The sequence below is a fragment of the Artemia sp. Qi Xiang Cuo genome, chromosome 1 (assembly GCF_049724085.1).
Source record: "Artemia sp. Qi Xiang Cuo chromosome 1, ASM4972408v1, whole genome shotgun sequence".
Taxonomy (NCBI): Eukaryota; Metazoa; Arthropoda; class Branchiopoda; order Anostraca; family Artemiidae; genus Artemia; species Artemia sp. Qi Xiang Cuo.
The window spans coordinates 40,212,716-40,240,000 of NC_142794.1; the positions used below are offsets into that span (position 1 = coordinate 40,212,716).

Sequence of the window (27,285 nt, forward strand, 5' to 3'; positions counted from 1 at the left end):
TACCTACTATTGGTATTATAGCTGGTGAAAGCAAAATGCTGCTAGATAATTCAATCCAATATTTCTGTATGCTGTTCAATTACTTCACGGTTATTAAAAAATATTTAGTTTTACGCTTATGTTTTTAAGATAATTTTAAATGTATACTGAAAGTTACTAATGTCACAACTGGTGTAAGAATATGAAAAGCTTTATAGATTCGTTCAGTGTTGTCGTGCTACATACTGACTTTTTACTCTTAAATCAATAATCCTGTTTTTTATACTTGACTTTTGTGTTTTCAGTTCAGCGCTAGTTTTGTATAATCATCATTTTCAACAGCATTCCTTTTGCAAACCCACAACTTCACAAAATGTAATTGGTAGGGTTGCCCCCCTTCCCCTGTAATAAATTTATTGTTGCTAGCTCCGTTAATTAATGTGTAAGTTCGTGACCTCGGGAATGAATTTCAATGACCTACTTTGAATCTTCAAGAATTTTAGGTCTAATGCTAAAGGTTATCTTTACTTATGACCTAGACAAGAAAATGGCCCAAAATTCTGCAAAATTACCTATGTACTCAAGATCAAGATTTAGATGTCAGGCGTCAAAGATCAAGACCAATGAACTACTAATAACTTATCGTCAATAACTTCAATTTGTCTTTATTGATACCTAAAAACATTTATTTGGTAGCCGTGTAAATTGTTTGTCTTTACACTCCTGAATACATCTGCTGTATGCAAAGCAAAAATGGTAATACAAAATAACTGGCCAGAAACAACAGTGAAAGATAGCTTGAAAGAAAGGAATAAAGCAAATATCCTCTCTTTGTCTCAGGATTACTTGCCTACTGTAAAAGTAATAAAACAGAACACCTATACTGAAGTTAATTCAGCCCAAAGTCCAGCAAGCACAGGAAATGTGGATGATTTGAATCTAATCCATAGTACGAATATAATATGCCAAAGCAGGAATATCAGACTTAAATTTAATGTAGTATCGACTATGAAACATTTCTAGTAAGGCTTGGCCCATCTCAAAATTCTGGACATAAGAAAATCGGATAAAAATTTTGTTTTTAAACTTCTCCCTCAAGGGTCCATTTACTTTAATACTAAAGATTAATTTCTGAGCAAACTCCCATCAGAAACCTACTTAGGCTAAGCCTAATCTCTGTCCTGGTAAGGGTGAACTATGCACGTTTCAGTATGTTTTATTGACAAGTAGGTTTGACAAAAGCTTAAAGAATCAAAATCAATTATGACATACAGAAACAATTTCTCTGTTTAGTGTGTTCAAGACACTAAAAACAAAATATATTTTGCGTTCAAAACCTAGTATCTTTTTTTTCCTTTCCCTAAGACTGTTATTTCCATTGAAAAAAAAAAACTCTCATATGCTGCTGAATCTATGTTCATGTGGGACTATGCTTTCTTTACCTGAGAAATTACCTTTTTTTTCGTTTCTGAGCCTCAATCCGTTTAAAACACACATGGCCCCCATGGGACGCATATGTATTATAAATCAAAATTTGTAACTACGGGGAAGCCGATTGCCAAGTGAAAAGGAAACAGAAAAGCTCAAGATAACGCCATTCTTTAGAAACAACGAATAAAATCAAGACATAAAACATGAAAGTCACTGATTATTTCACCTCAGTAAGACAGTGGAAACCAATCATGCATGGAATGTCAACCACTTTTGTAGAAAATCCCAAATTAAGTGAAAATCACCAAATTAAAAAAGAAAATCACCAAAAATTACCCAATTCAAAAAAATCACCAGAAAAATCACCAGGAGGATTAAAAATCATCAGTCTGGTGATAAATCACCAGTGGTGGTAACCCTGATCATAAGCAACCATCAACTGCCACTCGGTCAAAATCATAGGCAGCGCGTTAGCGCTGCCTAAGCAAAGAACGATGTGGGCACAATGTTTTTTTTTCTCCATACCCGGGCACTTTGTATCGAAGAAGTTGTCGTAGAAACTTCGAAAAGGGCTCATTCGATTAGAAATTGGAGTGGCTAGTGCCCTTTTTAATAGTCGAAAGCAATTGGAGGGCAACTAGCCCCCCCCCCCCGTCACGCCAATCGAAGGGGTTGTCGTAAAAACTTCGAAAAGGGCTCATTTGATTGGAAATTGGAGAGGCTAGTGTCCTTTTTAATAGTCGAAAGTGATTGGAGGGCAACTAGCCCCCCCCCCACGCACGTCATTTCCCCAAACACATCCAATTAAAATTTTGGGATAGCCATTTTGTTCAGCGTAGTTGATTTCCAGATAGGAGATGTGTTTTTGAGGAGGACACTCCCCCACAACCCTCAAGGCAAGGGTTTTAAGTTATGCCTTGGGGGCATATAAGGTTTTTATAGAAGGTTTTGTCCTAGAAACTTCAAAACAGGTTCATTCGATTGGAAGCTCAAAGGGCTAGTACCCTTTTTAATAGTCGAAGTGATTGGAGGGCAACTAGCCCCCCCCCACGCCCATCAATCCCCCAAACACATCCAATCAAAATTGCGAGATAGCCATTTTGTTCAGCGTAGCTGATTTCTAGATAGAAAATATGTTTTTGAGGAGGACACTCCCCCACAACCCTCAGCGAAAGGATTTTAAGTTATGCCGTAGGGGCATACAAGGTTTTTATTGAAGGTGTTATCGTAGAAACTTCAAAACAGGCTCATTCGATTGGAAATTCAAAGGGCTAGTGCCCTTTTTAATGGTCGAAAGTGATTGGGGGGCAACTAGCCCCCCCCCACGCCCATCATTCCCCCAAACACATCCAATCAAAATTTTGAGATAGCCATTCTGTCCAGCGTAATTGATTGCAAGATAGAAAATGTGTTTTTGAGGAGGACACTCCCCAAAAACCCTCAGGGCAAGGGTTTTAAGTTATGCCCTGGGTGCAGATAAGGTTTTTATAGAAGGCGTTGTCCTAGAAACTTCAAAAAAGGCTCATTCAATTGGAAATTCAAAGGACTAGTGCCCTTTTTAATAGTCGAAAGGGATTGGAGGGCAACTAGCCCCCCCCCCCTCACGCCCATCTTTCCCCCAAATACATCCAATCAAAATTGTGAGATGACCATTTTGTTCAACGTAGTTGATTTCCAGATAGAAAATATGTTTTTGAAGAGGACACTCCCCCAAAACCCTCAGGGCAAAGGTTATAAGTTATGCCCGGGGGTATATATGGTTTTTATTGAAGGTCCTGTCGAAGAAATTTCAAAACAGGCTCATTTGATTGGGAATTCAAAGATCTAGTGCCCTTTTTAATAGTTGAAAGTGATCGGAGGGAAACTAGCCCCCCCCCACGCCCATCATTCCCCCAAACACATCCACTCAGAATTTTGAGATTGTCAGTTTGTTCAGCTTAGGCTAGTTGATTTCCAGATAGAAAATATATTTTTTAGGAGGATACTCCCCAGAGGACATTCCCCCACAACCCTCAGGGAAAGGGTTTTAAGTTATGCCCTGGGGGCATATAAGGATTTATAAGAAGGCGTTGTCGTAGAAACTTCTAAACAGGCTCATTTGATTGGAAATTCAATGGGCTAGTTCCCTTCTTACAAGTCGAAAGTGATTGGAGGGGAACTAGCCCCTCCCCCACGCCCATCATTCCCCCAAACACAACCAATCAAAATTTTAATTTAGCGTTTTCGTTCAGCGTAGTTGATTTCCAGATAGAAAATATGTTTTTGAGGAGGACACTCCCCAACAACCATCAGGGCAAGGGTTTTAAGTTATGTCCTGGGGTATATAAGGTTTTCATAGAAAGTATTGTCATAGAAACTTCAAAAGGGGCTCATTTGATTGGAAATTCAAAGGGCTAGTGCCCTTTTTGATAGTCGAAACTGATTGGAGGGCAACTAGCCCCCCCCCCACGTCCATCATTCACCCAAACACAAGAGATAGCCATTTTGTTTAGCGTAGGCTAGTCGATTTCCAGATAGAAAATATGTTTTTGAGAAGGACACTCCCCCACAACTCTCAGGGTAAGGGTTTTAAGTTATACCCTGGGCACATATAAGGTTTTTATAGAAGGCGTTGTCGTAGAAAGTTCAAAAAAGGATAATTCGATTGGAAATTCAAAGGCTAGTGCCCTTTTTAATAGTCAAAAGTGATTAGTAATATTTTTGTTGTTGTTGTTGTTTAGATCAGGGCCCTTCGTATCGAAGGAGTTGTCGTGGGAACTTCGAAGGGGCTCATTCGATTGAAAATAGAAAGGGTTGATACCCTTTTTAATAGTCGAAAGTGATTGGAGGGCAACTAATCCCCCTTCCACTCCCACCCTCCTATTGGCCAATTATGTTTAAAAACTAAATGTTGCCTTAAGATTAAATCAAAATACACCGTGATAATACTAATTCCCAATAAGGCATCTCAGCAGTATCCCAAGAACGACTGGGGGTATTATGTTCAAACTTGTGAGGCTACTTCTGCTCTTAAAATTTAACCAAATCAATATAGTGTAAGTGTATCCAAGCTATCAAAGAAAGTAAACAGATTTTTTTGCGAATGGTATCAAGTTTTCCATTTCAGGTCAACTAGAGGAAGTATGAAACTAAGTTGAACAGCATTATTTGTGTCCAGATTTTTAAAAAGGTGTATGTTGTTAAAAATTGCTGAAAATTTTTCTCCAGCATACAAATAGCAGGCAAAACTATAAAGTCTTAAAAAACGAAAGATTTTAAGTATTATTTTCTTTTTCCCTGAAAAGACTATGTCAATATAAAACGAACAGATGTTAACTAAAAAAACTTTTTCCACAAAATAAGTTTTTCAAAGAAAAGTAAAGAACTCCATTAAACAAAAATGAGCAAAAATAAAATCAAATAATCTACCAAGCTAGAAACTACTGAAAAAATACAAATGAATGTGCATTGTATATATACTGATATATAGTAATCAGAATGTTAAAATTATTTGGTTTATTAAAGTTATAAAGTAAAAACATTCATATTTTTTTCAGTTAAGAGCAAATTTTTTTCTGACCTTGGAAAGGCATTGGGGTTTTGCGCCCAACTTATGTTAGTTGGGCGCAGGCCAACTTATGTTAGTTGTATCATACAAATAGCAGGCCAAACTATAAAGTCTTAAAAAATGAAAGATTTAAAGTGTTATTTTCTTTTTCCCTGAAAATACTATGTCAATATAAAACGAACAGAAATTAATAAAAAAAAACTTTTTCCACAAAATAAGTTTTTTAAAGAAAAGTTAAGAACTCCATTAAACAAAAAATGAGCAAAAATAAAATCAAATAATCTACCAAGCTCGAAACTACCACAAATCAGCATCGATAAATGAATGAAACCCAAAACGAGCAGAGATTAAAATAATTAACCGAGTCAAACTCAAAACGAGCAAAAAATAACATAAGTTTGGCACAAAAGCCTTATGCCTTCCCTAGGCCAGAACAAAATTTGCATTTTACTGAAAAATACAAATGAATGTGCATTGTACATATACTGATATTTAGTAATCAAAATGTTAAAATTATTTGGTTTATTAAAGTTATAAAAGTAAAAACATTTATATTTTTTTCAGTAAAGTGAAAAAAAATTTCTGGCCTTGGGAAGGCATAGGGGTTTTGCGCCCAACTTATGTTAGTTGGGCGCAGGCCAACTTATGTTAGTTGCATCATACAAATAGCAGGCCAAACTATAAAGTCTTAAAAAACGAAAGATTTGAAGTTTTATTTTCTTTTTCCCTGAAAATACTATGTCAATATAAAACGAACAGAAATTAATTAAAAAAACTTTTTCCACAAAATAAGTTTTTTAAAGAAAAGTAAAGAACTCCATTAAACAAACAATGATCAAAAATAAAATCAAATAATCTACCAAGCTTGAAACTACCACATAAGCAACCACCAACTGCCATTCAGTCAAAACAAATGTAAGAAGGAATTTCACGTAAGTAGATGTGTGCTCTCTTCTGTAAAGTTGACTTCAATTCCACTGTTTAAATTAGTTCAAACCAAATAGCCAATCAGAGGGCTCCAAATTAGTAAATCAGGCGCTTATCCAAGATTTGTTTTCAGGAAGGGACAGGGACGCCAGGGAGACAATATTTCAAAAAGTGCCAGAAATAATCTAAGTATATGGAAAATATAGAAATAAGGAATTCACTGTAACACTGGGTTTATTTAAAAATAAAGTATACATCTTGTATTCCCTGAAGCAAACTTATACGGGAGAAAACCCTCCTAATAAATCAATAAAAAAAACAAGAAAATAAATCAGAATTATAGCTCATGTTACCGGACCCAAAAACCACCGAACCTCCAAACAGCACCTATCAAATTTATAATATTTAAATTCATATTCATATTCAGCTGCAACTAAACCCTCCTCAGAAACTTAACTTAACTGGCCTAGAATAATCCATCCAAAATATACATATCAAAACTATGGTTCTTTAACAATTTACAAAATTTCTGCAAACCCCCAAAATTTCTCAAATTCTCTGGCAAACTCTCCCAAACTAACAGAATGTCGTATAACCTCAATATTTGCGTGGAGGCTATATAGCCAAAGTTTCCTCCTGTGTATGTACCAGTGTGGGCTGTGAACATGCAATAGTAGGGTTATAAAGCTAGGTGGGTATATGAGAGCATTATCAAAGCTACTTTTTAAATGGCAATTTTGAATACGAGTTTGTAATCCTTTGGAGCCAAATATTTACCAATGATGGCTTGTGATTCTCGTGTGAGGATTTTTGAATTCCTGTTTAAAAGACCAACATTTCTGTGGAATTGGTCTTATTTCCTTCTTAATTCTTAAATGATGAACGATTTACGGCTGAATTGACCAGCCATAACAAACAAAAAGGCACTATATAATGAACACCACGTCTTTACAAGAGTGAAATATGAAAAGAAAGAGACATGGGATACAAATGTTTAGCCTGTATAATCAACAAGGCGCCTTTGTGAAAAAAAAATAAACAAAGATTTAAAAAAGGAGGCAGAGAAAAAAAAATATTGAAAAGTAAGAAACAAAACATAGACGACACAGATTAAAAAAGTAAAAAATAAAACATAGAATTAAGAATCGAAACAACATATTAAAAACAAAATTCATCACCAATAATGATATAAATGACCAAATCCAGTGATCAGACAACAACATATTAGATTGCCCTTTTCAATGTATGAATGTAAATTGAGGGCACATGGAAATGATCTTGAGAGTAGATTAAAATGAGGCGAATAAAAATTGTAAGTTTAGCTTTTTATTATTTGCATTTTCCACAGTTAACCCCAACCACTATTAAAATTTGTGGATCTTCCGGGTTTCGTTCCCTTTAAAAACAAATCCAAAAGTGATAAAGGTGCGGTCAATACAATGAATATGTATATTCACTTATTAGTGAATCAAACAGTTCGTTGTAACGAAGTGTAAGTAAGGTGCGACCCGGCTCAATAGTAACCGAAACTCTAATTTAATCCCCATAGATACATCAATAGAATCAGATTTTTATGCTGATCTCAAATATATAAGTTTTATTAAGTTTAGTTTTACCCATCAAAAGTTACGCGCCTGAGAAAATTTGCCTTATTTACTGAAAAAGGGGAAAACATAACCAAAAAGTCATAGAACTTTAATGAAAATCACACCATCAGATTTAGCGTATCAGAAAATCCTACTGCGGAAGTTTCAAACTCCTATCTGCAAAGTGTGGAATTTTGTATTTTTTGTCAGAAGAAAAATCACGGATGCGTGTTTATTTGTTTTTTGTTTTTTTTTCGTTTTTGTTTTTTATTTTCCCAGGGGTGATCATATTTTTAGATTTAGATTAGATTTAGATAGATTAGATTTTATTTTTCCATATATCAGTAAAATAATTACATAACAATCTACAAATCCCCACAAAGGCTACATGGCCTGTAGGAGGGGGATTATGAAAAGATCAAATAAACATTAAACATTTAAACACTTAAGATTTAAACAATATAAACATAACATTAATACTTAAACATATAAAAATAAGCATTTGAACTTTTAACATTTAAAGCATTTGCTTAATAAAACTAAAAAAGAAAAAAAGAAAAAAAGAAAAAAAGAAAGAAAAAGAGAGTTCACTAAATAAGCTTTATCAAACTACAGTGAATCACAACATCTATAAAAAAAGGAGAGTTCACTAAATAAGCTTTATCAAACTACAGTGAATCACAACATCTATATATATAAAAAAATAAAAAATAAAGAAAATAATAAAAAAAAATAAAATAAAAAAAAGAATTAAATGAAAAAAACCATTGGCAGCAGGCAAAAGTAAAGAAAATTAATCACATGAAAACAAATATGTTTTTACTAGTCTTTTGAAGGTGCCAAACGTGTGGGATTCCCGAGCCGAATCGGGAAGGGTGTTCCATGTCAAATGACACGCAACAAGAGGATTAAAATCGGATCTTATTGTTGGTGTATGGGGAATTTGGATATTTAGAGAACTACGGAGTTGATAATTTGACCGATCAGATACAAAAGAAGATGTAAATCTAAGGGACCTAGGAATATCACCATGGAGCTGAAGAAAAGCGAAAGACGCACAAGAAAGAATATAAAGTTTTTTAATATCAATTAACGGTTTAGTTGCCGAACAATTTACATCCTGGATAAGATTTATAGCTTTATCGTAAATATTCGAAAGCGGTTTGAGAAAAGAAGGGAAAGTAGACATCCATATGACTGAACAATAGGAAACATAAGAATGAATTAAGCTATGAAATAGGATTCTTAGAATTGGCCCTGGAAAGATATGTTTTAGTTTTCTTAGAATACCGAGGTTTCTGCATACATTCATTTTAATCAAAGCAATATGATATTTAAAAGATAAATTTTCATCTAGGAGGATACCTTGGAAACGGACATGGCCATCCTTTGGTCTGCTAATAAAGCCTTTGGATACATGAATTTCAGATAATTGAGGACAAGTCTTGGATATACGAGAAAAAACTAAAAAACTAGTTTTAGAAACAATTAAGGCAAGAGAGTTAGCATCAAACCAAATTGAAACTCTCTCAAAGAGGTCCACTAACTTTGTACGAACTTCATCCTCTGTTCTCCCAGAAGTAATAAGGGTGGTATCATCGGCAAAAGTAACAAGAGAATCCGAGGTATGAAAACTATAGTTGTGGGTAAGGGAGACTGTTGGATGACATAGACGACAGCAATAAAGAGGATTTTTATTTCTAACTGCAAAAATTAGGTCATTTATATAAATTAAAAACAGTGCCGGCCCTAAAACTGACCCTTGAGGGACCCCCTGGTCAACACTTGATGGTGAGCGAAAAAGTGGATCAACAGAAATTATTCTACCAGTCAAGAAAGACTTGAACCAATAAAACGCACTACCTCTTACGCCAAAATGAGAAAGTTTAAATAGAAGAACACTGTGGGTTAAAGAATCAAAGGCTTTACGAACATCCAGAAACAAAGCAGCAGGAATCAAATGGGAATCTATGGCAGAGTGAAGATAATTCAGTAAAACTGCACAAGCATGCTCAGTCGAATGATGTGCTCGAAAACCAAATTGAAAATTGTGAAAAAAATCTTTAGAAGTAAGAACATTATTAAGACGAGAAAGCATCGCCTTCTCAAATATTTTGCTAAACACAGAAAACAAAGAAATTGGCCGATAGTTGGCTGGATCATTTCGTGTCCCCCCCTTATATAATATGATGACTCGAGCACGATTGAGACTACTCGGGAAAATACCATGCTGAAAGGAGAGGTTAATAAGTTTTGTTAAGGGATAAATAATGGAAGGAAGTATGAACTTAATTACTTTAGCAGGAATATTATCAGGGCCAGACGACGAACAATTTTTCAATCCCATAACAATTTTAGCTATTTCTTTTTCCGTCGCTGGTTCCAAAAACATTGACTTCATACAAGGTGGCCCAAGATAAGACCTGAAGTTGGATCCTGAAGGAGAAGAACCAACAGCCGAAGCGGTCCTTTTACAAATATTCGCAAAATATGAAGTAAATGCATCTTGAACATTCAGTTCACCTTCGATGATTTTGCCATCGAGATCAAAAAAAGAAGGGGTTGATGGAGACTGAAAAGAGGGCCTAAGCAGAGAATTTATAACCTGCCAAGTTTTTCGTATATCTTTACCACAATCTGAAAAACAATTAAAATAATACTGGGACTTGGCCTTTCGACACACAGAATTATAAATATTCCTATAAATTTTAAATCGCTGAAAGCAAATAGCTTCATTGAAGGGCTAGCAGACTTAAAGGCCCTCCAGAGATTATTTTTTCTCCTACAACTCCAAAGGAGACCAGGGGTCATCCAAGGATTTAGAGGAAAAGCGTTCTTAGACTTTCGATTAGAAGGTGAAACAGAACTAATATCAAGAACAGCGTCTTTAATAGACTCATTAAAAGTATCAAATAAATTACAAAAATCAGAATCACTCTCAAAACCACCCCAAGAAAATTCTGCCAATCTTGACCTAAGAAGCATCAACTCCACTTCACCAAACCTAAAAGGCCTCTTACCACACTCACTAGTCCTCTCAATAGTCAGTTTATCAAAACAGTATCTAGAGTAAACAGCGAAATGATCGGAAATGTCACTCACTAAAACATAATTTTGGATCAAGGTAGCCATACAGGAAATATTGTCAATCAGAGATGACGTACTCTCTGTTATGCGAGATGGGATATATACAGAAGGTAAAGTACCTCCGGCAAGCATGGACGACAGAAAATCCAAATATACAGAAGACTTTATATCCATCAAGTTTATATTAAAATCTCCCATAATAATTAATTCAGTCGACTGTTTAAGGATGGTATCCAGTTGATCATTTAGGGTATGTAGAAACAGTGGAATAGAGCCACTAGGAGATCGATAAATAATACCAACAATTAAATCCTTACCTCCACATTTAATATCAACGAAAAGTGACTCAAAGACACCTTCGATATTTCTGGATAAATCCATTCTAAGAGAATATTGGATATTATTAGAAATATAAAAAGCGAGACCACCATTCGCCATCTTTTGTTGATTCAGTCGTTACATTTTATAACCAGGAAGATTCAAAAGCATATCATTTTTAGAATCTAAAAAAGTCTCGCATAAACAAACAACTTGAAGTAGCCCCTCAGAAACAATCTGTTTTAGATGGTCAATTGAAGAACAAAGACCCTGGATATTCAACTGGAGCACTGAAAAATATCCATCCCGCTTGACAGCCTCACTCAGACTAGAAACATATTTACTTATTACTGCGTGGTTCACTGTGGTCAAATCACTGTTGACATGCCCGATAGAATTATTGATAATGCTTAAAACATCTAACGGGTTATTTTCAAGCTCAAAAAGTCGTCCTACAACTGGGGGCGTTTCTAATTTGCCAGTAAAAAAAATACAATCTATTTTAGATATGGAATTAAAACAAAAAATGTACATGCAAAAAAAAAAAAAAAAAAAAAAAAAAATCTAAGCACAATCTGCGAATGATCGAATCTTTCGTATCATTGATTGACCAGGTGGTTTGGCCAAAATTTGCCCGCGGCCAGTCCATACATTAAATTTACCAAAGCAATCTCTTGCCGCATTTAAAATTTCACGACGCTTTTTTGTTAGCGATTCTGATAAAAATATTCCACTCTTTGCTAGTTTAGTCTTTTCTTTGAAAACCACTCGAGCTAATTCCACATTTTTGAAGCGTATTAGCACTGGAGACACTTTAGATTGATCGTTAGAGTCATTCAAACTAAATTGATAAACATTTACATGATTATTGACTTCAAAACCAGGGACCAATATCTTGTCTCTAATGATAACTGACACTTATTTCTTTAGATTATTTCCAGGCCTCTGCCTTACTCTATTCATCACTAAACAATTAAGAATCTTTTTTTGTTCAAAATAATATACTGTCGATTCCAATGACAAAATCGTACTTTCCAAGCTTTTAACCATTGCAAATAGTCCTTTGAGTGATTTTTCTATTTCTTGGAATTTTGGGTTGTAATCAATGGAAATAGCATCATGAATCTTTTTTACTATAATATCAATTGCTTGATTTCCTGTATCAGGTTCTGATAGTTTAGCTTTAACTTGACGGGAAATCTCAGCTGTAAGATTCACTTGTGTCCGATTTAATTCATCCTGGGTAAAAGCTATTTTTTGCAGGATTAGGCTAGGTGGCAGTGAGTCTTCCGCAATAACGCTCGCTGGGTTTAATGCTAGATAAGTAGGTGATGACGATTTATAAATGTCTGGAATGGAAATTAAAAGTTCTAGTGCCCTTTTAAGTGACCAAAAAAATTTGAGGGCAACTTGGCCCCCTCCCACGCTCATTTTTTTCCCAAAGTCACCCAATCAAAATTTTGAGATAGCGATTTTGTTTAGCATAGTCGAAAATCTAATAAATATATCTTTGAGAATGACTTAATCCCTCACAGTTCCTGGGGGAAGGGCTGGAAGTTATGAACATTGCCCATTGTTTACATATAGTATTGGTTAATGGGAAGTATAAAGACGTTTCAGGAGGGATTTTTTTCTGAGGGGGGGGTTACAGGGGAGGATCCTTCCATGGAGGATGTTTCCTTGGGGGAAGGGAAATTTCTATGAAGGGGGCGCCGGATTTCCCAGCATTATTTAAAAAACGATCAGAAATTAAACCAAAAACTAGTTTTTCAACTGAAAGTAAGGAGCAACATTAAATTTAAAACAAACAGAAAATAAAACGTGTATGAGGGGGATCGACCCCTAGTCAATACCTCGCTCTTTTCGCTAAAGGTTTTTTAGTACTTTCAAAAGAGATATATATTCTAATTAACCGGCCTTTGTGATTCAGGGGTTTGTGATTCGAACAAAATTCGAAATTAAGCGTAAAGAGCAAGGTATCGGCTCATGGGCGTAGGCAGCATATTGTCTAGGGGGGGCAGTCGATAGTGTGATGCAGGGCCTTTTATCAACTGCTTTTCCAACCATCTGCTTTTTCAGCCATACCTAATGTAAATTTGAAGGTCTAGGGGGGGGGGGCAGCTTCCCTAACCCCCTCCCTGTGCCCATGTATCGACTAGGGGGCAAACTCTCTAATATACGTAATAAAACATACCAATATAGAAGTTTGTTACGTAAGCTATTTCGTAAATTACGTCAGAACAAAATTTCGCGAAAGCCATTTAGCCAAAAAAGTAAAAATTAATATGCAAATTTCGTTTTAATTATTCATGTGCGGTGAGCCAAAATCAAAGCTGCATTAATTCAAAAACTTTCAGAAATTAAATAAAAAAATAAATTTTTTTAACTGAGAGTAAGGAGCAACATTAAAACTTAAAAGGAACAGAAATTATTCCGTATATTAAACGGGCTGTCCCCTCCTCAATACCTCGCTCTTTACGCTAAAATTTGAATCTGTCACACAGCTTTATTTTTTAAAACAATAACAAACTTTAGCGTAAAGAGCGAGGTATTGAGGAGGGACAGCCCCTTTGATATACGGAATAATTTCTGTTCCTTTTAAGTTTTAATGTCGCTCCTTACTTTCAGTTAAAACAACTTTTTTTTATTTAATTAACAGCTAAAACCGATTGGTAAGACATGTTGGAAACAGGAAGCTGCAAGATTTGGTTAGTATTTAATTACTTATCAATAAATAATAAAATACTAATTCCTGTGTAGGAATTATGCCCTTTGGGCATAAAAAATACTAAAATACTAATCGAGGGGAATATGTCTAGGGGAAGTTTTAGATCCTAGATCCTAGGACATATAATATTAGATACACTCTAGGGAGGTATTAGTGAATAAATTTTCAAAATATTATGAAAAAAAGTACTTAATATTTCTACTGAATTGCTTTTTTTAATGATTTTAAAGCACTAATTATAATATTTGTACCTTGAGAGGGAGGAGGGCTCCTATACTTTAAAAATTTACGACTTTAAGCTTCAGATTCCAGGCTTTTATTTATTTTGTGACTTCGTCTAAAAGTCTTCATATGAGTGGTGACAGCGCTTCTTAGGAATAGAAAGTCGCTGAAAGCAAGCATTAGCACGCAGATTTAAAAAAAGAGTGATTAGAAAAAACACAGATTAGTTATACTCATACTATGGTTAGGTTCAAGGGCATATTGTATTATACTATACTATCACTTTAAGCCACTCCTTCTATTTTATTTCAATGTAAGAAAGTCATACGTCCCATTGGGACGCTTCAAACCCAAGCGCGTACCCATGATTTTTTTTTCAGAGGGGGTTTTACTCCAAAAAGATTTTCGGGGGTGGGGGGTGGTTACACAAAAAAAAAACTCAAAAACGCATACAAAATTTTTTTATATCCATTTTTGTTTAGTTTTTACGAGTCAGACAAACATTTCGTGAGGGGTTCAACCCCCCTCCCTCTGGGTACGGCCTTGTTCAAACCTACTAGCCAATTAAAACAAATCTAAGCAAGTGCAACAGATGACTTCATTAGAATACTCGGCAAAATGGTAGTGTCTTCTAAAACACTCTTAGAAACAGCCTCGGGGAGGCAATCGAGGAACCAGTCAATTTTACCCTTAAAGGAAAATATGTACTCTACTTAGGAATGACTTAAATCGACTATTAAAACATATCTTAACGATAAATAGCAAAAGTAGAATAGTGGCCACTAAGGTGAGAGAAATGAATTTATTTCACTAAGAATGGCAGAGTAGCTCCTAAAGATTCACTAGCTTGCATTAGCACCGCTCTTACAATTACTTACCACTTAAGAGACACTACAGGGAGCTCTATTCAACAACAGCTCCAATTTGGTTTCACAATAAAAGGTAAGTAATGGTATTGCTACAACTAACCTTTTAAGTTGAAACTTAATGAAAGAAATGACTTATTTTAGTATATCCAAGCTTGGGAAAACTTTCCTTTTTTGCTTTATTTAGTTTCACGCCTTAACGCCTGAATAAATTACCAATCGAAAACGAAAATTATTGTTCCTGTTACTCCGCTAGGAAGTACCCTGTATTTCAATCAAATGCCTGAAAAGATTGTCTTATTTATGATGATGATATTTCGGTAAACACCAAAAGGGAGAGAGCCATTTTCATCAATAAAGGAGTTTAAAGAAAGAAATATCTAAGGACGCAATGCCAAAGGAAGCCCTGTGCCACCGACATTATCGCTCTTTTACACGTTTTTTTTTCCATTTGGAGGAATTTTAAGCAGAGACTAAGCCAGGAATTTGCCAAGGATGGAGGGGAGGTATCTATTTAAATAGCAATTCCATCAGTACCAACGATTTACCACTACTTTTGACACCTTTTTCACATAACTGTAAAAACTGGCTTAAAATTACTTTAAAGGGAGTTCAAAGAATGTCTTATCGTGCCACCTTTACTGTGCCACTGTCATTATCACTCTTTAATGTGGCTTTTTCATTTGGATGAATTTTAAGTAGAGACAAAGCCAAGATTTTGCCAAAAATAGGATGAAGGTATATTTTTGAAATAGCAATTCCATCAGTACCAACGATTTACCATTACTTTTTAAATCTTTTTCATGTAACTGTAAGAAATGGATTAAAATTATTAAAAAGCGAGTTCAAAGAATGTCGTATTGTGCCACCGTTACTGTGCCACGATAATTATCGCTCTTTTAATTGGCTTTTTTATTTGGATAAATTTTAAGTAGAGACAGAGCCAGGATTTTGCCAAGGATGGGGTGGAGGTAAATTTTTTGAAATAACAATTCCATCAGTATACACGATTTACCACTACTTTTGACACCTTTTTCATGTAACTATAAAAAATGGGTTAAAATTATAGTAAAGTGAGTTCAAAGAATGTCTTTTGTGAATTATTCTAAATGAGTTCATACGACGAGGAGATAATTTTTGAAGGTTTCGTTCTGTAAAAAGGGTTCCTTTGAAGATAATCAGTACAAAATTCCAGTATTTTCTTCCAATGGTGCATTTCTAAAAGCATTCTTTATTTGTTTTTAATATTTTTCCCTGGGTGTCTGTATTGTAGCATAGGCCGAAAAAGTTGCGAAACACCCCAATTACATGGGGTGTTTCGCAGCTTCTTATGACTAGAATAGAAACGAATCTTTCAGAATATAAAGAGCTCTTTTAAGGTTCAATTCAAACTATCATTTTCCTAATTACCACAAAAGCATTAGTTAATAAAGAGTGATAACAGCCTTAAACTGGCTTTAGGTAGCTGAAAGATACACAAAATCTATGAATTCAGAAGACAAAGTGCTGTAACTCTTATAATTTCCGAGCGCATTTTGATAGCAACAGGACTCTATGAATAGCGAGCACATCACCTATGTAAAGTTCTTAATCCACCTGTGTTACTAAGCCACATGTCAGGTTCGATTAACAAACGTGGATTACCCCTATTTAATAATTTGGTTTTTCGTTATTGACCATCTCCAGATGTGATTCCCCCTCCCTAACCATTCACGTGTAATAAATTGATCTAATCCTCCTTTTGAGAAAATGGGCCAAGATTTTTCTTTTGTCACCTTCAGAAAAGTTTTTATTATATCGCATAATTATTACTAATAAAAGTAGCAATCGAGACCTTAAATCCCCTTGTATATTTAGTATAAAGAAGTCTCCCTCCGACTCCTCCCCTTCTCCATCCTTCACATCTCTTTCTTTGGATTCTGACTTTTATTTCTATAATGACAACTCAAAGCAATATGCTCAAAAGAGTGAGTAACACTACTTTTGCAATATATTCACCTCTTATTTGTTTATTAACTAATGAGAATTGATCATTTAATTAATTATTTTATTTATATTTTAAATCAATTAATTAATAATTGATTTTTCCCCAAGAATGGGTACAAGCCTTCTTCTTTATACGTTTTATATTGCATTTCGGCTCCTTTAGAGCCAGAAATTATGCACAAGACTTTTAGCCAAATCAAGAAAAAAAATCCTTCCACAACCCTCCACTTGTGACTCACCCTTCAACAATCTATCCAACTCTCATTTTTGAATTTTTTTCATTCAAATCTGATTTTCAAAGTTTAACCCCGTACCTTTTGCGTTTTAGGCAAAAAGTACATTCTTTTTTCACCTGCAGTTGTACTCTATTGGGTAAAAATCCCCTCACACCATATTTCTTATTTTGGCCGCTTAAAATTACCCTCCACTCCTTTTTAACAGATAAATTTTGAATTTATTTATATTATTTAATTACATGTCCAAATACATAGTAGTCAATTTGATATGACTGCTTGAAAAGGTCGGACGGAGACCCCACATTTTCCAGTATTTTTTATGTAACACAAAGGTTTTTCAGATTTCTATCATATTCATTTACTTAGGCGACTTGGAGGTGGATATTATCATCTCCTGCTTATCTCCTGCCTATCATCCCTGAATTCAAGAAATTACGAATGTTAGAAAACAAAATTTACATCGAATTTTTTTTTGTTCTTTTTTTTTGGGGGGGGGGGGGTTGTCTGCTAGCCCCGCATTACTAATTATGATTTATCTACCAATTAAAACCGTTTTAATTCAGATTTATTTCGTTTTTAACATTTTACAACTCTTATTTTTGGAATTTCAATAGCAAAACCCCTTTCATGTCAAAAATTCGAAACTTATAGAGGTATAAGCATTTCAATTTCACATTTCTTCAAGTAAGGCCTATTTTAATATTTTTTTTTATTTTTTAACACTTTTCTTTTGTTTTCGAATTTTAATAGTGAAAACATCCCTTCATGTCCAAAACTCTAGATTCCTAAAGCATTTAAGGATTTAAATATGACATTTCTTCATGTCAAGATTCTTATTTTTCGAATTTCAATAATAGAACCTCTTTCATGTCAAAAGTTCAAGATTTTTAAATACTCCAGTATTTCAATATCCCATTTCTTCAATTAAGATGTTTCTATTTATCATTTTTTAATTTTTTTTAATTACGATTCCTATTTTTTGAATTTCAATAGCAAAATCAATCTAATGTAAAAAAAAAAAGATAATAAAAAATCAGCATCTCAGTACTACATTTTTTCAAGTAAAGCTAGCCAAAACTCTAAGAAACGGAATTTTAATATTAATAGATAACTCCAAAAAATCGGATTTCAGATATATGCTGATTTCAAATATATAAGTTTTATCAAGTTTAGTCTTACCCATCAAAAGTTACGAGCCTGAGAAAGTTTATTTTCAAAAAGTGGGGAAACGCCCCCAAAAAGTCATAGAATCTTAATGAAAGTCACACCATCAGATTCAGTGAATTAGATACCCTACTAAAGAGGTTTCGAGCTCCTATCTGCAAAAATCTGGAATTTTGTATTTTTTTTTTTGCCAGAAGAAAGATCACGGATGCGTGTTTATATGTTTACTTTTTTTCTTCCAAGGGATGATCGCAGTGACCCAGTGGTCCTAGAATATTGCAAGAAGACTCATTCGAACGGAAATTAAAACTTCTAGTGCTCTCCAAAAAATTGGAGAACAACTAGGGCCCCTCCCACAGTAATTTTTTTTCCTATAGTCACCCAATTAAAATTTTGAGATAGCCATTTTGTTCAGCATAGTCAAATAATTTAATAACAATTGTCTTTGAGGAGAACTTAATCCCCTGCAGTCCCCGAGAGAAGGGCTGCAAGTTGTGTACTTTGCCCGTTGTTTACATATAATATTGGTTATTGGGAAGTACACAATCGTTTTCAGGGGGTATTTTCTGGGGGGGGGGGGTAAGATTACGTAGGAGGATCTTTCCATGGGGGAAGGACATTTTTGATGAAGGGGACGCCGGAATCCCCAGAAGTATTTAAAAGACGACCAAAAATAGAATACAAAAACAAGTTTTTTTTAACTGAAAATAAAGAGCGACATTAAAACCTAAAACAAACATAAATTATTCCGTATATGAAAGGGGATGTCCCCTCCTCAACGCTCATGTCAAATGATCCATATCCATTGATCCATGTCATTAAATTAAAGTCAAGCATTTTGCAGTAGGCATCAAGGCATGGCTAATTCAATCTTTAGTTGTACTAATATAAATGAATAGATAAATCTTAAAACGAGTTCAGCTAAAATTGAATTTGTAAATCAAGCTTAAAATGAACAAAATATTAAATACTTATTACAACATTGAAAATAAAAACGAAATTACGGTTAAATTTTGGAATGATGGCCTTTTCAGCAGATGATATCATATATCAAATATTTAGTTTAAACTTATTCCTTCCCAAAACCGTTCACGACAAATTTAGTTTCACTACAAACATGAATTTAGCTAATGCCTCCTTCTCTAACTGTCATAGGCAGCACGCTAGCGCTGCGTAAGTAAAGAACTATGTGGGAACAATGTGTTTTTTTTTTCTCCATAACCGGGCACTTCGTATCGAAGGAGTCGTCGTAGAAACTTTGAAAAGGGCTCATTCAATTGGATATTGGAGTAGCTAGTGCCCCTTTTAATAGGCAAAAGGGATTGTAGGGCAACTAACCCCCCCTCAACCCACTCATTCCCCCAAATACGACCAATCAAAATTTTCAGATAGCCTTTTTGTTCAGCGTAGTTGATTTTCAGATAGAAAATATCTTTTTGAGGAGGACACTTCCACAGAACCCTCAGGACAAGGTTTATAAATTATGCCCTGAGGGCGTATAAGGTTTTTATAGAAGGCGTTGTAGTAGAAACTTCAAAAAAGGCTCATTCGATTGGAAATTCCAAGGGCTAGTGCCCTTTTTAATCCTTGAAAGTGTTTGGAGGGCAACTAGCCCCCCCCCCCCACGCCTATCATTCCCCCAAATACATCCAATCAAAATTTTGAGATAGCCATTTTGTTCAGCGTAGTTGATTTTCAGAAAGAAAATATCTTTTTATGGACAAAAATCCGCCACAACCCTCGGGGCAAGGGTTTTAAGTTATGCCCAGGGGGCATATAAGGTTTTTATAGAAGGCGTTATCGTAAAAGCTTCAAAGAAGGCTCATTTAATTGGAAATTCAAAGGGCTAGTGCACTTTTTAATAGTCGAAAGTGATTGCAGGGCAACTAGCCCTCCCCCCCGCCCACGCCCATCATTCCCCCAAACACATCCAATCGAAATTTTGATACAGCCATTTTGTTCAGCGTAGTTGGTTTCCGGATAGAAAATATCTTTTTGAGGAGGACACTCCCCCAAAACCCTCGGGGCAAGGGTTTTAAGTTATGCCCTGGGGGCATATAAGGTTTTTATAGAAGGCGGTGTCGTAAAAACTTCAAAAAAGGCTCATTCGATTGGAAATTCAAAGGGCTAGTGCCCGTTTTAATAGTCGAAAGTAATTGGAGGGCAACTAGCCCCCCCCCCCCGCGCCCATCATTCCCCCAAACACATCCAATCAAAATTTTTAGATAGTCGTTTTGTCCAGCGTAGTTGGTTTCCAGATAGAAAATATGTTTTTGAGGAGGACACTTCCCTAAAACCCTCGGGGAAAGGGTTTTAAGTTATGCCCTGGGGTATATAAGGTTTATATAGAAGGTGTTGTCGTATAAACTTCAAGAAAGGCTCATTCGATTGGAAATTCAAAGGGCTAGTACCCTTTTCTAATAGTCAAAAGTGATTGGAGGGCAACTAACCCCCCCCCCCCAAGCCCATCGTTCTCTCAAACACGTCCAATAAAAATTTTGAGATAGCCATTTTGTTCAGCGTAGTTGATTTCCAGATAGAAAATATGTTTTCGAAGAGGACACTCCCCCACAACCCTCAGGGCAAGGGTTTTAAGTTATACCCTGGGGGCATATAAGGTTTTTATAGAAGGCATTGTCGTAGAAACTTCAAAAAAGGCTCATTTGATTGGAAATTCAAAGGGCTAGTACCCTTTTTAGTCGTCGAAAGCGATTGGACGGCAACTAGCCCCCCCCCCCAAGCCCATCATTCCCCCAAACACATCCAATCAAAATTTTAGATAGCCATTTCGTTCAGCGTAGTTGATTTCCGGATAGAAAATATGTTTTTGAGGAGAAACACTCCGCCACAACCCTCAGGGAAAGGGTTTTAAGTTATGCCCTGGGGGCATATGAGTTTTTTTTAGAAGGCGTTGTCGTAGAAACTTCAAAATAGGCTCATTCAATTGGAAATTCAAACCGCTAGAACCCTTTTTAATAATTGAAAATGATTGGAGGGCAACTAGCCCCCTCCCCCACACCCATTATTCCCCCAAGCACATCCAATCAACATTTTTAGATATCCATTTTGTTCAGCGTAGTTGATTTCCAGATAGAAAATTTGTTTTTGAGGAGGACACTCCCCCACAGCCCTCAGGGCAAGGGTTTTAAGTTATGCCCTGGGTGCATATAAGGTTTTTATATAAGGCGTTGTTGTAGAAACTTCAAAACAGGCTCATTCAATTGGAAATTCAAAGGGCTAATACCCTTTTTAATAGTCGAAAGTCATTTGAGTGCAACTAACCCCCCCCCCCCTTACGCCCTTCATTCCCCCAAACACATCCAATCAAAATTTTGAGATAGCCATTTTGTTCAGCGTCCTTGATTCCCAGATAGAAAATATGTTTTTGGAGGACACTCCCCCCTATTCCTCACAGCAAGGGTTTTAAGCTATGCCCTGGGGGTATATAAGGTTTTTGAAGAAGGTTTTGTCGTAGAAACTTCAAAAAAAGCTCATTCAACTGGAAATTCAAAGGGCTACTGCCCTTTTTAATAGTCGAAAGTGATTGGAAGGCAACTAGCTCCCCCACACCCATCATTCCCCAAAACAAATCCAATAAAAATTATGAGATATTCATTTTGCTCAACGTAGTTGTTTTTACGATAGAGAACATATTTTAAGGACGACACTCAGCCACAACCCTCAGAGCCAGGATTATAGCTTATGCCCTGGGGGCATATATGTTTTTTTTTGAAATATTTGTCGTAGAAACTTGAAAAAGGGCTCATTCGATTTGAATTCAAAGGACTAGTACCATTTGTAATAGTCAAAAGTTATTTGAGGGCAACTAACCCCCCCTCTCTCGCCCACCTTTTCCCAAAACACATCTAATCAAAATTTTTAGATAGCCATTTTATTCAACGCAGTTAAAAATTTTTGAAAATAGGTCTGTATGGATGACAACCTCTTCCCCCACAGCCCTCAGGGCAGGGGTTGTAAGTTATGCCCTGGGGGCATATAAAGTTTTTATTGAAAGCGTTGTCGTAGAAAATTCAAAAGGGCTCATTGAATAGGAAATTGAAAGGGCAAATGCCTGTTTTAATAGTTGAAAGGGATTGGAAAGCGACTAACGCCCCTCTCACGCCCACCATTTTACTAAACACATCCAAACAAAATTTTGAGATAGTCATTTTGTCCAGCGTAGTTGATTTCCAGATAGAAAATATGATTTTGAGGAGGACTCTTCCCTACAACCCTCGGGGCAAGGGTTTTAAGTTATGCCCTGGGGGAATATAGTGTTTTTATAGAAGGCGTTGTCGTAGAAACTTCAATAAAGGCTCATTCGGTTGGAAATTCAAAGGGCTAAAAATTCAAAACCCTCTTCGAATAGTCGAAAGTGATTGGAGGGCAACTAGCCCCCCACGCCCATTATTCTCCCAAACACATCCAATCAAAATTTTAAGATAGCTATTTTGTTCAGCATACTTGATTTCCAGATAGAAAATATGTTTTCGAGGAGGACACTCCCCCACAACCCTCAGGGCAAGGGTTTTATATTATGCCCTGGGGGCATACAATGTTTTTATAGAAGGCGTTGTCGTAGAAACTTCAAAACAGGCTCATTCGAGTGAAAATTCAAAGGACTAGTACCCTTTTTAGTAGTCGAAAGTGATCGGTAGGCAACTAGCCCCCCCCCCCCCACGCCCATCATTCCCCCAAACACATCCAATCAAAATTTAAGATAGCCATTTCGTTCAGCGTAGTTGATTTCCGGATAGAAAATATGTTTTTGAGGAGGAACACTCCGCCACAACCCTCAGGGCAAGGGTTTTAAGTTATGCACTGGGGGCATATGAGGTTTTTATAGAAGGCGTTGTCGTAGAAACTTCAAAACAGGCTCATTCGATTGAAAATTCAAAGCGCTAGTACCCTTTTTAATAGTTGAAAGTGAATGGAGGGCAACTAGCCCCCTCCCCCGCGCCTATTATTCTCCCAAACACATCCAATCAGCATTTTGAGATAGCCATTTTGTTCAGCGTAGTTGATTTCCAGATAGAAAATTTGTTTTTGAGGCGGACACTCCCCCATAACCCTCAGGGCAAGGGTTTTAAGTTATGCCCTGGGGGCATATAAGGTTTTTTTAGAAGGCGTTGTTGTAGAAACTTCAAAAAAGGCTCATTCTATTGGAAATTCAAAGGGCTAGTACCCTTTTTAATAGTCGAAAGTGATTTGAGTGCAACTAGCCCCCCCCCCCTCACGCCCGTCATTCCCCCAAACACATCCAATCAAAATTTTGAGATTGCCATTGTGTTCAGCGTAGTTGATTTCCTGATAGAAAATATGTTTTTGAGGATGACACTCCCCCACATCCCTCACGGCAAGGGTTTTAAGTTATGCCCTGGGGGTATATAAGGTTTTTGAAGAAGGTTTTGTCGTAGAAACTTCAATAAAAGCTCATTCAACTGGAAATTCAAAGGGCTAGTGCCCTTTTTAATAGTCGAAAGTGATTGGAGGGCAACTATCTCCCCCGTCACCCATCATTCCCCCGAACACATCCAATAAAAATTTTGAGATAGACATTTTGTTCAGGGTAGTTGATTTCCAGATAGAAAAACATATTTTTAAGGAGGACACTCAGCCACAACCCTCAGGGCAAGGATTATAAGTTATGCCCTGGGGGCATATAAGGTTTTTATTGAAATCTTTGTCGTAGAAACTTGAAAAAGGGCTCATTCGATTTGAATTCAAAGGACTAGTACCATTTTTAATATTCAAAAGTGATTTGAGGGCAACTAACCCCCCCCCTCTCTCGCCCTCCTTTTCCCAAAACTTTCTAATCTAATCCAAACTTTTAGATAGCCATTTTATTCAACGTAGTTAAAAGTTTTGGAAATTAGGTCTTTAAGGATGACAACCCCTTCCCCACAGCCCTCAGGGCAAGGGTTGTAAGTTATGCCCTGGGGGCATATAAAGTTTTTATTGAAAGTGTTGTCGTAGAAACTTCAAAAGAGCTCATTCAATTGGAAATTGAAAGGGCTAGTGCCTTTTTATAGTTGAAAGTGATTGGAAAGCGACTAACGCCCCTCTCACGCCCACCATTTTCCCAAACACATCCAATCAAAATTTTGAGATATCCATTTTGTTAAACGTAGTTGAAAGTTCTGGAAATTAGGTCTTTTAGGATGATTTTGAGGTCTTGGATTTAATAGGCAGACGTCCATGTGAACTTGTAATAATGGGAGACTTTAACTTAAATCTAATTGACATGGCTTCCTCACTACAATGGATTTTCTCGCAGATATGCTCACTGCTGGGATTCTACCAACAACCTGTATTCTAACTCGTGTAACTGATACGTCAGCGTCTTTAATTGATAACATATATTCGTCTCTTAATTTGGTTCGGAATTCTGTTGTAGTGAGTGATATTTCAGACCTTTTTACTGTATTTTCCAGTTTTATCCTTGAAAAAAAATTGAATAGGGACACACCAGCATCTGCTTCAGCTTCTTTTAGGTTTGGTTTGAGTGAATTGATCCGCAAGAGTTCCCATTTAGCTGAGAAGACATGGAATATTTTTGGTGACGATAATGATTTTTGTTCTAAGTTTGATTGCTTTAATGAGTCCGTACAGGAGTCTATTTGTTACATATGTGCTCTCTCCTCCTCTACTTCAAGGTCAAAAAGATCTATCCCTCTTAAGCCATGGATGATCCCTGATCTTCTAAAGAGTTGGATAAGAAAAAATAATCTATGGAAAACTTTTAAGTCAGCAAAGCCATCTTTGAATGCTGCACGTCTTCAGCAATTCATACTCTACAGGAATGTTTTCAATTCTTTATGCCGGAAGGCTAAATTCCTTTATTATTCAAAAAAATTCTCGGATTGTGGGAAAGATATTCGAAAAACTTGGCAAGTGATCAATTCCGCCCTTAAACGTTCTTCTCCGGCTCCTTCTTTCCCTCCAAGTCTTGTAGTTGTTGATGTGGTTGTTGAGGGTATTCCATATGTTCAAGAAGCATTTACATCATATTTTGCCAATATTGGGAAAATCACTGCTTCTTCAGTCAGGTCTTCACAGTCACAACCAGATTACAAATCTTACCTTGGTCCGCCTTTGGCTTATCTTTGCTGTTTGTTTTTAGCAACTTTTTTGAAAAGGCCATGCTTTCCCGTCTACTTGCTTTTCTAGAGACTTAGAGATTTTTTACCGATATTCAGTTTGGCATCTAAGGTAAACATTCTACGAAGAATCCGTGTGGAACTGTATTGACTTTTTTGCACGCTGCACTTGACTCTGGTTTGATTCCTTCAGCTATATTCCTAGATGTCCGTAAGGCTTTTGACTCTTTAACTCATGAGATTCTGGTGTATAAGCTATCACACAATGGTGTAAGAGGACAGGCTCATGCTTGGTTTGATTCCTATTTGTCAGGTAGAACTATCTCCGTAGATTCCCTTTCCCACTTTTCGTCTGAAGTTGAGTTTGGTGTTCCTCAAGGTTCTGTTCTTGGACCGTTTTTGTTTTTGATTTATGTTAATGACCTTATAGTTGCGGTCTTTGCTTTTAATATAATCTTGATTTTTCTTTGGAAATTTTTTTTTTAGAAATTTTTTGTTTTAATTTAATACATGATCATTTAAGTCATATATCATCAGCCGTTAGTTCATCAGCCTCCGCGTTTACAGCGTTTAAGGACAAATGCTCTCGTAACAGCTTTCAAGAATGTGTCAGTAATTTCTCCTGCTCTTAGATTTTAACATTACTGTTTTAAATCATTTTTTTAATCTAATTTTATTATTTTTTTTTTTAAACTATTTTTAGTTCAGTTTTAGTTTCATTTAAAATCCAGCGAGCTGAAGTTTCTATGAATAAAAAAATGATACCTAAAACGAATAGAAATAACAAGAGGCATTGAATAAATTAACAGAAATAAGGGTACCGTTGCATCCCCTTAATATCCACTGAAGATTAGAATGTCATTTGTGCTTACTAAAGATAAAACAAATTGCAATCGTTTTCAGAATTTTTTTTCTATAGGGTCAAATTGGGACAACAAAACGTCCCAAATCAGCAATTTACTGCGGTATAATGTTTTTTTTTTTATTTAAGAAAGGCACTGGATATTAAGAAGGGCAAGTTTTCGTTGAATAAGCCCTCTTTTTATAACCTACGTCTATTGGCTCGATATGATCACTCCTATGAAAGAAAACACTATATATGACCATCCTTCCAGGGGAAAATAATGATAGCAAATTTTGCAACTTTTGAATGTCGTATTTCATATTTTCTCCACCTTCCTTGTAGGTTGTCACTCCCGCTCCTCCTTCTATATTTATCTAAGATATCACTTAAGTTCGAAAGTTTTAGTCTGAAAATTTTATTTTTGAGGCTTTATGTCTATCATTGATCAGGGAAAACGAAGTATTTCAAAGTATATTCGGCCTGAAGTATTTCAAGGTAGCCATTTCCCCTAAATTGAATTTGTATAATTATCAAATAAATATTGACCAGGTGCACATGTTATAAGAGAAGCGAACGTCAATATTTCAGCGTTTAAAAACTTAATAGTGACCCAATTCCCGTTGCAGTTCTTGGAACTAATTTGGCAATGTGATTTTGTTAAGATATTTGGCTAATTACAACAACTTTGCTTTGAGGAATGTTGCATTATGGGGTCTCAGTATTATATTTTATTGTTATCGATTAATCACTTTATATAAATAAATGGAAAGCTCTAAAACTAACTGTATTTCAATGAAAATGTTCTTTCTTATGTATTTGAGCATCAGCAGACTCAATGCGCAATTTTTGAATGGGATGTCTGGCAAGGGTGATTTTAATCTTGCATCTGAGTTGCACAAACGAGTTAAAAAACTTTCAAAAGCTGATTTTGAAGAAAAAAGGGATAGCAAAACCCATTATTTACCGAAATTTTTATTTACCTTTTATTTTTTTTCCCTTAATCGTACCTACTCCGCGATTATACTTATATAGTAGAGAAAAGTGGTGCTAAAGGGCACAAACTGTTAAAATAGGAAAGATCCACTTTTCAAAGAAAGATCCGCTGATCCTCTTCTCCAATAGTTGATGCGTCACTACAATGTGTATAATTTTCTGAACACTAAAATAAATAGATTCAGTAGAATTAAGCTTGAAAATAATTGTCTATGTAAAATCTTTATTCTGTATTGACTGTATTTGCCTTTAGAGACAGTATGGCATTATA

The 27,285-nt window shown here is 35.9% G+C and overlaps 1 protein-coding gene across 1 annotated transcript in view; it reads left to right on the plus strand.

Moving 5' to 3' along the window:
- Nucleotides 1-27,285, plus strand: part of LOC148956307 (uncharacterized) — a 73,888-nt gene that overhangs the window by 1,108 nt on the left and 45,495 nt on the right. The window lies entirely within an intron of this gene.